The sequence below is a fragment of the Xiphophorus couchianus genome, chromosome 9, assembly GCF_001444195.1.
Source record: "Xiphophorus couchianus chromosome 9, X_couchianus-1.0, whole genome shotgun sequence".
Taxonomy (NCBI): domain Eukaryota; kingdom Metazoa; phylum Chordata; class Actinopteri; order Cyprinodontiformes; family Poeciliidae; genus Xiphophorus; species Xiphophorus couchianus.
In genome coordinates this window covers 12427556-12436867 of record NC_040236.1, presented here as the reverse complement: position 1 = coordinate 12436867, position 9312 = coordinate 12427556, and positions in this window count along the sequence as shown.

Genomic DNA, 9312 nt, shown 5'->3' with positions numbered 1-9312 from the left:
ATTTAACCTAATAATGGGAACGGTATATTTTTGTCTTTTGTTATGGCATTAAAAAAAAACAAAAAATCACACACAAAAATGAAAATTATGCTGTGTTACGGTTAGAAATGTAGCACATGATGGTTGTTGGAAATGTTTTCTTAGAGTGACAGTACTTGTTATGAATAACATTTGAGAACTATTGAGATAGAACCACGCAAAGTCGCAAAGAACAAAGAGGAAAAAATATTAAACACAAATTCAAACATACCTAAGGTAGATCAATGTGGAATATAATAAGACCATGACAAAACCAAGAGCAGCCAGAGATCAAACAACAAGATCATAAATTACACCAGAACACCAGAACCGACACTGACAAGCTTGACACTAGTAATAAAGATCACCCCAAATGAATGCAAGAAACCCAGAGGAACACTATAAATACCAGGATGAGCGATGACAAACATAAAACAGGTGTGAAGCAATTGCACAGTACACAACTAAGTAAACGAAAGGAAGAAAGTCTGCAGAACAAAACAGAAATCAACCATAAATTTGACTAAGACATCAAATCAAAGCTCTAATCATGTCTGTCTTTGTGTTTCTGCTTGTAAACCTGAAGTGATTATTCGTTTGTAAATTATATATTTGGTGTTAGCTCTGTTTGCTTTAAAATGGTCGGCCCAACGGATAGTTTTTTGTTTTTCATTTCAACAGAGGTTCGCCATGCTTCAGTTTGATTTGAATTTGAAATCCTTGACCATGACTGTCTTGCTTTAAGACGTGCGAGATGTACTCGGAGTGCAGTGCAGGGTGATGTTGATGCTCATCTCTGCTTAAGGCTGAATCCCAGATGAGGAAGTGTAGAGGACCTGACAGAAGAAGATTCATCACTCCTCACAGGCAATCCATCACCGGCGGCAGGAAGAGGCTGTAGGGAGGGGAAGGGTCTGGAGAACACTCTGCTTTGGTCCAACACGGGCTTCAGAGAGTTTCCTGCAGAACAGACCAGTGGTTAGATCACACTCCACAGCTTCCACAAGATAGACGGGGAGAAACAGGAAATGGGAGACAGTGAAAAAAATATTAGTTAGATTGTTCCTAAAACAATCTAACTACTCACCTGGAAGAAAAGTCGAGTTTTAAATTTTTACTCAATAATAATTACAGTTTTTTAAAATCTTGGATCTAAAATATTGCAAACCACAGTGCTTTCCATGTAATCAAGAGTCTGACCCACAGGGAGGAACAGTGTCTGCTTCCAACAAAACTATTATTTCATCTTTGGTCAATGTTTTCAACCACAAACACTTGAAAAAGACGATCTCAACTTGAGAAAATACAACATGACAATGACTCCAGTTTTTAAAATATATTCAAGGGTCGACAACACTTGTTTAGTTCATGTTTTATTTCCTTTGTCTGCATATGTAATGGAAAATATATACTTACTGTATGAGTATAAGTATCACTTTATTATTGTCCTATTCTAGACAATAATAAAGTGGAAAAAAAATTAGGATAAGTTAGGGGGGAAAAAACAAACAGAAACATTCACACAACAGTAAAAGTCTATGAAATATATATATATATATACAGACTAAATAACCATGTTTTACCCAATTAAATTGAAAAAATAAATCAGGTAAGATATCTGGGAGAGAACTGCAGATTTCCATTAACCTGGCTCATCCCTGGGTAAAATCTTCAGACACCTGAAGGTGTGACATTCATTTGTTTATGCCACTAAAAGCAAGGGTAAGCAGGAATGTACAGAGACCATACAGATGAGGAAGAACTGTTTATGTCGCAGCAATAACAATGTTATAGTGTGAATTGTGTGCATCAGCCCCAGAGCAGAAGCAAAAGATCTTGTGAAGATGTTGTCTGAAGCTGACAGGTGATCCTTTACAGACATGCACTGAAATGCCACTCAAATAGAAAGAAGCCATTACCAAAAATTGAACATAGTTTAAATTTGCGATGAGGGAAAGATACCTTCATTTTTAGATGATGAAACCAGATGAAACTAAGGGTGTTTTCACATTTAGACTTGGTTTGAGCCGTTGTATCAGTTTGATTGCACATCCACACACACCTCCCCAAATGAAATAGACTTTCTAGGCAAACAGACTGGAATTGGGCTAAACATGGCTGGTGCGAATGTACCCTAAAATTTTATCATTTGGCCAAAATAACTATCTGACTATATGGAGGAAAAAGCAAGAGGCTAAAAACATAATTTCTTGGAAGTATCGGGATGGCAGCATTATGTTCTAGGAAAATTATCCTGTGGGACATAATGGTGCACTTAGCATAATAAACGGGCTTATAATTAATGAACACTATGTGGAAATATTAGAATAACATTTCAAGACATCAGAAAGGTAAAGCTTTGACACAGATGGGTGAAAGCTTCAGAAGAACAAAGTCAGTGTTTAGGAGTTTCTATCACAAAGCTCTGACTCAGTTACACCAGCTCTGTCAGGACAAATGGGCCAAAATGTCAGCAAACTATTGTGAAAAGATGCCCACAACCTCTTACCTAAAACAGGAAAAGTTTGGTCAGATGTGATGACATTGAAGAGAAAATATGTTTTGTCATACAGTGTATGTAAATGTATGTAAGGTATGTGGATCACGTTTGAGTCCCATTGTTTTCTCCCACCACCTGCGCAGCTGTAACACTGCGTCCTCTCCTTTGATGCAGGCCAGCGGTGTGTCCGCCAGATGTGACGGTCGAAGAGCCAAGAGTTCAGTTAGTCCCTGAGGATTTTCCCCGCTGAGCCCCTCACACCAGCAGGGCTGCTGGGAACAGACATACAGCCAACATATGTGCTCCCTCCAACATCCCTCTCCCTGTTTCACACAGTTGACTTCTTACCGCTACATCGTCCTCCTTCAAGTCTGTCACCAGGTATCTCATCATTTTTCTCTCAGTTTAGAAGGCCTTTAATGTTTTCAGCTGCTTGTGATTTTTGACATGTTCGCTGGGGTAATTATTACACAAAGACCTGCTGTCTCGATTCAAGGATATGCTGAAAGTATTCCATGTGTTTCCTTGTGATCCTGATTTGAAGTAGCTTCCTTATATCATCACTCCTGCAGTCTGGAAACAGGATGTGGGCAGAGGCTTGTCTTCTGGAGCAAGACAAGCCCAGGTGTGATTCATAATATGATGCCCAGGGCCCTGTTACTGCAGTCTTACTGTCACGACTCAAAGAGACACCAGAGTGTAGTCAGAGCCATTGTGAATATCATTGGACACACCTGGGCTTTTCCTGCTGTGAACAATCAAAAATATCAGTTGTGGAAAACGATCAAAACAAAAAACAAGTGTTCCTAGAGCCCATAGACCCTAGAAGTTGAAACGATTACAATCAAAATATGCATTTTAATGCAAATTTGATGAACCAGGACAAATCTGTGCAGAATTGTGAAATTTGAGCAACCAAATGGTCTTCAAAATGGTTTGTGTTTACTCTAAACTCAGTTATGAATTAGTCGTTCTGTGAAGGCCACAGATGTGCTGCCCTGTAGGTGAAACAACAGAAGAAGCTGCTGTTGTCAGATTAGACCAAAATGTTACGTTTTATCCTATATGCAAAACATTTTTTGTTGTAATATCTAAATTCAGTGAAAAGGTTGACCAGTTCAATAGATTTATGCTGATATTTAATACAAAATATAATGGTACTGTGCCTTTAAATTTGGGTTCATATCAACATTTAATCTAGAAAAAGGGCTTATTTACATTTTAACAGATGCTAATATGGGCGTTGGCTCGACAACAGTGAACAGATTTAGACAGACAGCCCTGTAGGTGAAACAACAGAATAGTCAAGAAGCTGCTGTTGTCAGATTAGACCAAAATGTTACGTTTTATCCTATATGCAAAACATTTTTTGTCGTAAAATCTAAATGCAAAGAAGAACGAATAAAGAAATCTTTCTCTAGATGTGTAAGACTTGCCGAGCTTCACAATTATGCACTACCATGTGCAAGTTTATTATGTAAATTGCATATAAGACACACTGAAGTTTGCATTTGAAATGTGGCAAAATAAGAAAAATTTCAAGGGTTGTGAATATTTATGTTTCAGACACAGTAGAAAAATAAAAGCATTTGACCGGTCCACGCCGACAGACACATGCACACACATTCGTAAATGTATGTGTGTTTGAGCTACAGATGACCTTCTGGCTTAGAAAGATGTGGAAAAAAATCTGTTCGAGGTCCAACAGAAGACCCTCCAGGCAGCATGCATCACACACAATCCCTCTCTTTATGGGTTTACACCAAAAAGTCCTGGAGCTTTGGGGAACATATGTGTATATATTCACCGAAGACATATCCTCATCTGAGTGTGTATGTGTTGCTGCTTTTCTATATCTGGATAACAATGGAGCACAGCTGCACAGAGGGTGCTCTAACGGTCACTGGAGTTATCGCTGATACAGACTCGTACCCCATACTGGGCCTGATTGGGGATATAATTCTGAAAACTCAGGCACCCCTTCCTCCTCTGGGCAAAATAAAGGGAAATTAAAACACATCTGAATATTATTTTCTCATTTTCTGCAAATGCACCAAACATGTGCCCTGCTACATGACTGGAAACAATTTTAATTAAAAGAAGAAAAAAAAAATTCTCTTTTTGTGCCATTTTTCATGTGCTGCTGCCTTGTGCGAAGAGGGGAGCTCCGCTTCAGTCTGGAAACAGGATGTGGGCAGAAGATTTGGACCTCTGCCACATGCTACGGTGCCACTGGAGCTCATTTGCATGTATTATTGGTGTCTGCTGTGTGGTTGTGTTTCCAGTGTAAATGGTTGTCTCCAAGGAGATCTGTTGTCATTCTATTTATGTGCACATACAGAGCTTTTTCCAAAAATAAAAGCTCTGTATGTGTGTATGTGTGTGTGTGTGTGGGTGTGTGTTTGTCAGTGTGTGTGTGGCATGTTCCCTCCTTCGCCTCAAGCTTAGCCTTCTTTTCCTGGCAGAGCAGCCTCCGTGGCATCCCCGCTGGCACTGTCTTCGGCCCACCCTGTTGCATTTCTCTCTCAGTCTGTCATCAGCTCAATCTTTCCGCTCTGGCAGTCCACAGTTTGTAATGAAAATATAAAATGAGACGACGCAGCAAAAGGGACACAATATTTACACAAATGTGCACACAAATATAGCTGTGTGTCCTTTTCCTTAAAGAAAACACATGCAAGTATGAATGGCTGCGAAAAAAGTAAAACGTATTTGATAGTAAGGAGTTAGATTAAATATTTGTGACTTGAAATAATACACATTCAGTCCGACTGAGATCCATTTTGTATACATATACATAAATAATCAAAACAAGTACAAATGTAACTAAATATGTTTCAGTTCAATTCTAGTGATAACAAAATGCAGTCAGTTTCAGTTTGCTATGGTTACTGGTTAAAGGTTAAACACTTTTTCTATGCTAAAGAAAAGGCATTTCAGAGTTAATGAGAGTGAACAATATAAACTTTAAGAGATGATGCAGTATAACAACAAAGGCAGCAGCTGCAGCAACTCTGTCTGCAGGTGCACACAGAAGAGAGACAACTTATTATCCTTCTTTATCTGATCTGAGAGATATTTTGATCAGCAGAATGTGATAAAAAAAAAAGTCAAATATGATAGTTTCTGGTGTCTCAAGACATCAAATCTGTGTAGATGCACAGCCTTTGTGACAAGAAACATTTGTGGATGCAGCTAAAATTATCTCTATTTGGACAGGGCCTTAATAATCTGGACCTAAAACAGATCAAATGTAGTCTTATATAATCTCAGATGTGAAGGAAAAGTGTATTTTTGTACAGCGTGTGGAGATATCTTGTTTCAGTTGTTCATCAGATTATTTCAGGACGATGTTGTTTTTATTTGTTCAAATAAAATGTTTTACCTTGAGGCAACCCTGGAGGACTCCTAGTGTAACTAGAAGCTATTTTGTAGTTTTTCAAGTTAAATATTAGTAACATCACACTTCTTTTTAAAATATTGGGTGGGTAATGGTGACATGTAACAAACTTTACAGAACATTTGAGAAATATAACCAAAACTCCAGATACAAAACATTTCTGTAGATCAAGATCACCTTTAATTAAGGGTTTCGAAAGTCATCCTGATTGTTTACCTTTGTATGATTATACATGCTCCCACTTAACTGGACTGAATTTCTCAACTGTGTGACAAAAAGGGATATTTCTATTACTCTGTTTTACAATATACATAAACATACCTTTTTTTTTTAAATCTGCCATGTTTAGGAAGCAATCCTTCTAACATAAAATGTTGAACATTTTCTTTACAGCTTTTTCAGGTTAGTTAGTCCTTGTCTTTATTAAATCCAGATAAGTCAGACAAATAACACCTCATCTTGTTTAACTCATATATGATTTCTGTTCTTATAAAAATATTTGAATCTTTCCTCTGAATATTTTTTAAATCAATATTGCTTGCCCCATCTGACCAGACAGAAGCCACACTAGAGTTAAATGTGCGGTTTCTCTGTTTGTAGACATTATGTTAAAGGTTAAGACAAAAACCTTAAACCACAGTCTCTGTCTAAACATTTTATTGAAACCCTTCAAATGATCCCAGTAAGACATGTGAGTAACCTCGGAGTACGGACCTTGACTTTGAGAATGTGTATTTTTCCTGAAATTGAGACTACATCACACAAACAGTTTGTGACACTGTGTGTGTACAGTAACACAGACATGTTTAACTAAGTGAAACTGTTTGCAGGCTGGAAAATCTCTCCGCTTGATATTTCAGTGAATGTTTGGTTTTAGTCACTGAAAATGAGGGTACGATCCCAGTCAGACGCCCTGGTTTTTCTCCTCTATCCTGGCTCGGTCTCCTGGAAAGTCTGAACGCTTTTAGACAACTTTATACAAACAAACAAGAACAGGAGGAGGGGGGGAAGATAAATACAGCCAGATATCAGCACCTTGGCCTAAGCAATGAACATCTCAGCCTGAGAACTTGGCTTGTTTTCTGCTGACATGGTATCACCTATGTGATCTGTGACTGCTGCTGTCATAATGTCTGTTTTCTTTTCCACCGTATGTGATGATTAATTTCCTCTAGTTTTCACATTGGGCTGCAACATCTAGCAGTCATGGTTTGTTTGTCAAATCTGGTAAAAAAAAAAAAAAAGAAAAAATTGGTTTTTGCTGCTTCTCCACAGTGATGGAGGGGAATTTGAAGTTTCAGTGAAAAGGTTGACCAGTTCAATAGATTTATGCTGATATTTAATACAAAATATAATGGTACTGTGCCTTTAAATTTGGGTTCATATCAATATTTAATCTAGAAAAAGGGCCTATTTACATTTTAACAGATGCTAATATGGGCGTTGGCTCGACAACAGTGAACAGCTGTAAACAGACAGACAGACAGACAGACAGACAGACAGACAGACAGATAGATAGATAGATAGATAGATAGATAGATAGATAGATAGATAGATAGATAGATAGATAGATAGATAGATAGATAGATAGATAGATAGATAGATAGATAGATAGATATTTGAGTTATTGTCTCAGTAACTAGGAAACTAAAAGTGTAAAATGAAATCACAGATTGCACCAATAAACTATATGTCTCTGAGTTACTGTAAGCATTGCAGTGGCTGCTCTGGACCTAGAAACTGCTTGTGTAAGATATTATCTAACTTCAAAGAGAGTTTAATTAATGAATGATATGTCTAGTCACACTGTGCTGTTTGAAATAGAGTCTAATCTCTCCTGCTGCCCTTTAAACATTTTGGATTTACAGCCAGGAGGAACCAGCCAGGCTACAGGGACCTCGCTGGACAAAATGACTTCTCTTTTATTTTGGGAAAATTTGCCGTTCTCATACTTAATTGAATTACTTCCATCTTTAAATCTATTTAAAAATGAATTGTTTTCATAATTCTTGGTGACATAAAATAGAAATGGTTTAGTTTGATGAAATTAAAGGCTGTTTGTTTACATTCAAACAGACTGCCCACAGACGCGTGGGAGTAATAAAAGTGGAGATAAAACTGAGATTCAGTTTTTTACCCGGTGATCTTCTTGTCACCCTGAAGGGTCTCTTAGACAGTGGCTTTGTGAAGCGCTCCTATTGTACTTGATGGCTGAGTTGTTTACAGGGATGATCAGTTTGATGTCTGAGCTATTGTGACAAGGGTCTATGTTTTCTGAGCTGCAACATGGTTCTTTGGTGTCTCTCTGCTGATCTATTCTTCCATTATCCACCCATAAACCAGCATTTAGTCCTAAACTCCTTTTATTTCCTACCACAAGCACTTTCATATCCGTAAACTTAACCATTGCATATCAGTTTATTTCTCATGGGAGGTAAATATTTTGATGAATTGTGGAAATAATTATGAAAATGTAGCAATTCCTGGGAGTTTGGATTTTGGTTCTCTTGTTATTTTCCTTGTGGTTTATTTGTGTTCAACAAGTCTATCCAATTTCAGTTTATCACGGCGCAGTATCAGTTTATTTCTTTTTATGTAGCGTCTTAGCTTAAGCTTGTGTTTTTGTTTGAAATGATTTTCTTTGAAAATGGGAAAAGCATTTTGCTTTTCCCATTTTGGTTTTAAGATCCTTAGACTTTTAGTTCAGCTCCTTCTGTGTTAATTGGTCTTCCTTCCTGAATAACCCAGTCTTCCCCGAGCCACGGCTGGACTACATTTCACCCTGATTAACTCATATGGTTTTTTTTGTCTATCTCCGCCCTGCCTCTGTATTTAAGCTCTTCAGTTTTTCTCCATTTTCATCAGAGTTTCGCTCTGCATTTGCGTCTTTTAAGGGACACAATTGTGTAAAATCATATGTAAATCATTCTGAGCCTTATATCACTTCATACTGTTATTCCATCATCAAAATGATACCTGGAGTGTTGATCTGATTCTTTCAAGCATGTTTGAAGAATCCTTGGAGCCCATTGGGTGTACCTAAACATTTGCTCATATAAAGCGTCCCTTATTTCCTCAAAGGTTCTCCTCTGAGCTGCTGTCTCCAGCCAAGCTTCTCCCTAATGCAGTCAACTCCCCTACTCAGCTCCTTCAGACTAGCCAGCAGCAATTAGCAAACACCTGGTAAAACTGTTCATCTGCTGAGCTCATTATACAAACAACTTTTCAGTCTGGTAGGAATGGTTATACGTGGCATAATGGAGGAACATTTTTTATGACAACTGAAGGTAACATGGCCACTTGATTGTGCTATAAAATCCCTTTATGTGTCTTGGAGATACACGCTACTGCCCTTTTAAACTACATGCATGCTAAAAAATATTAAAATTATATC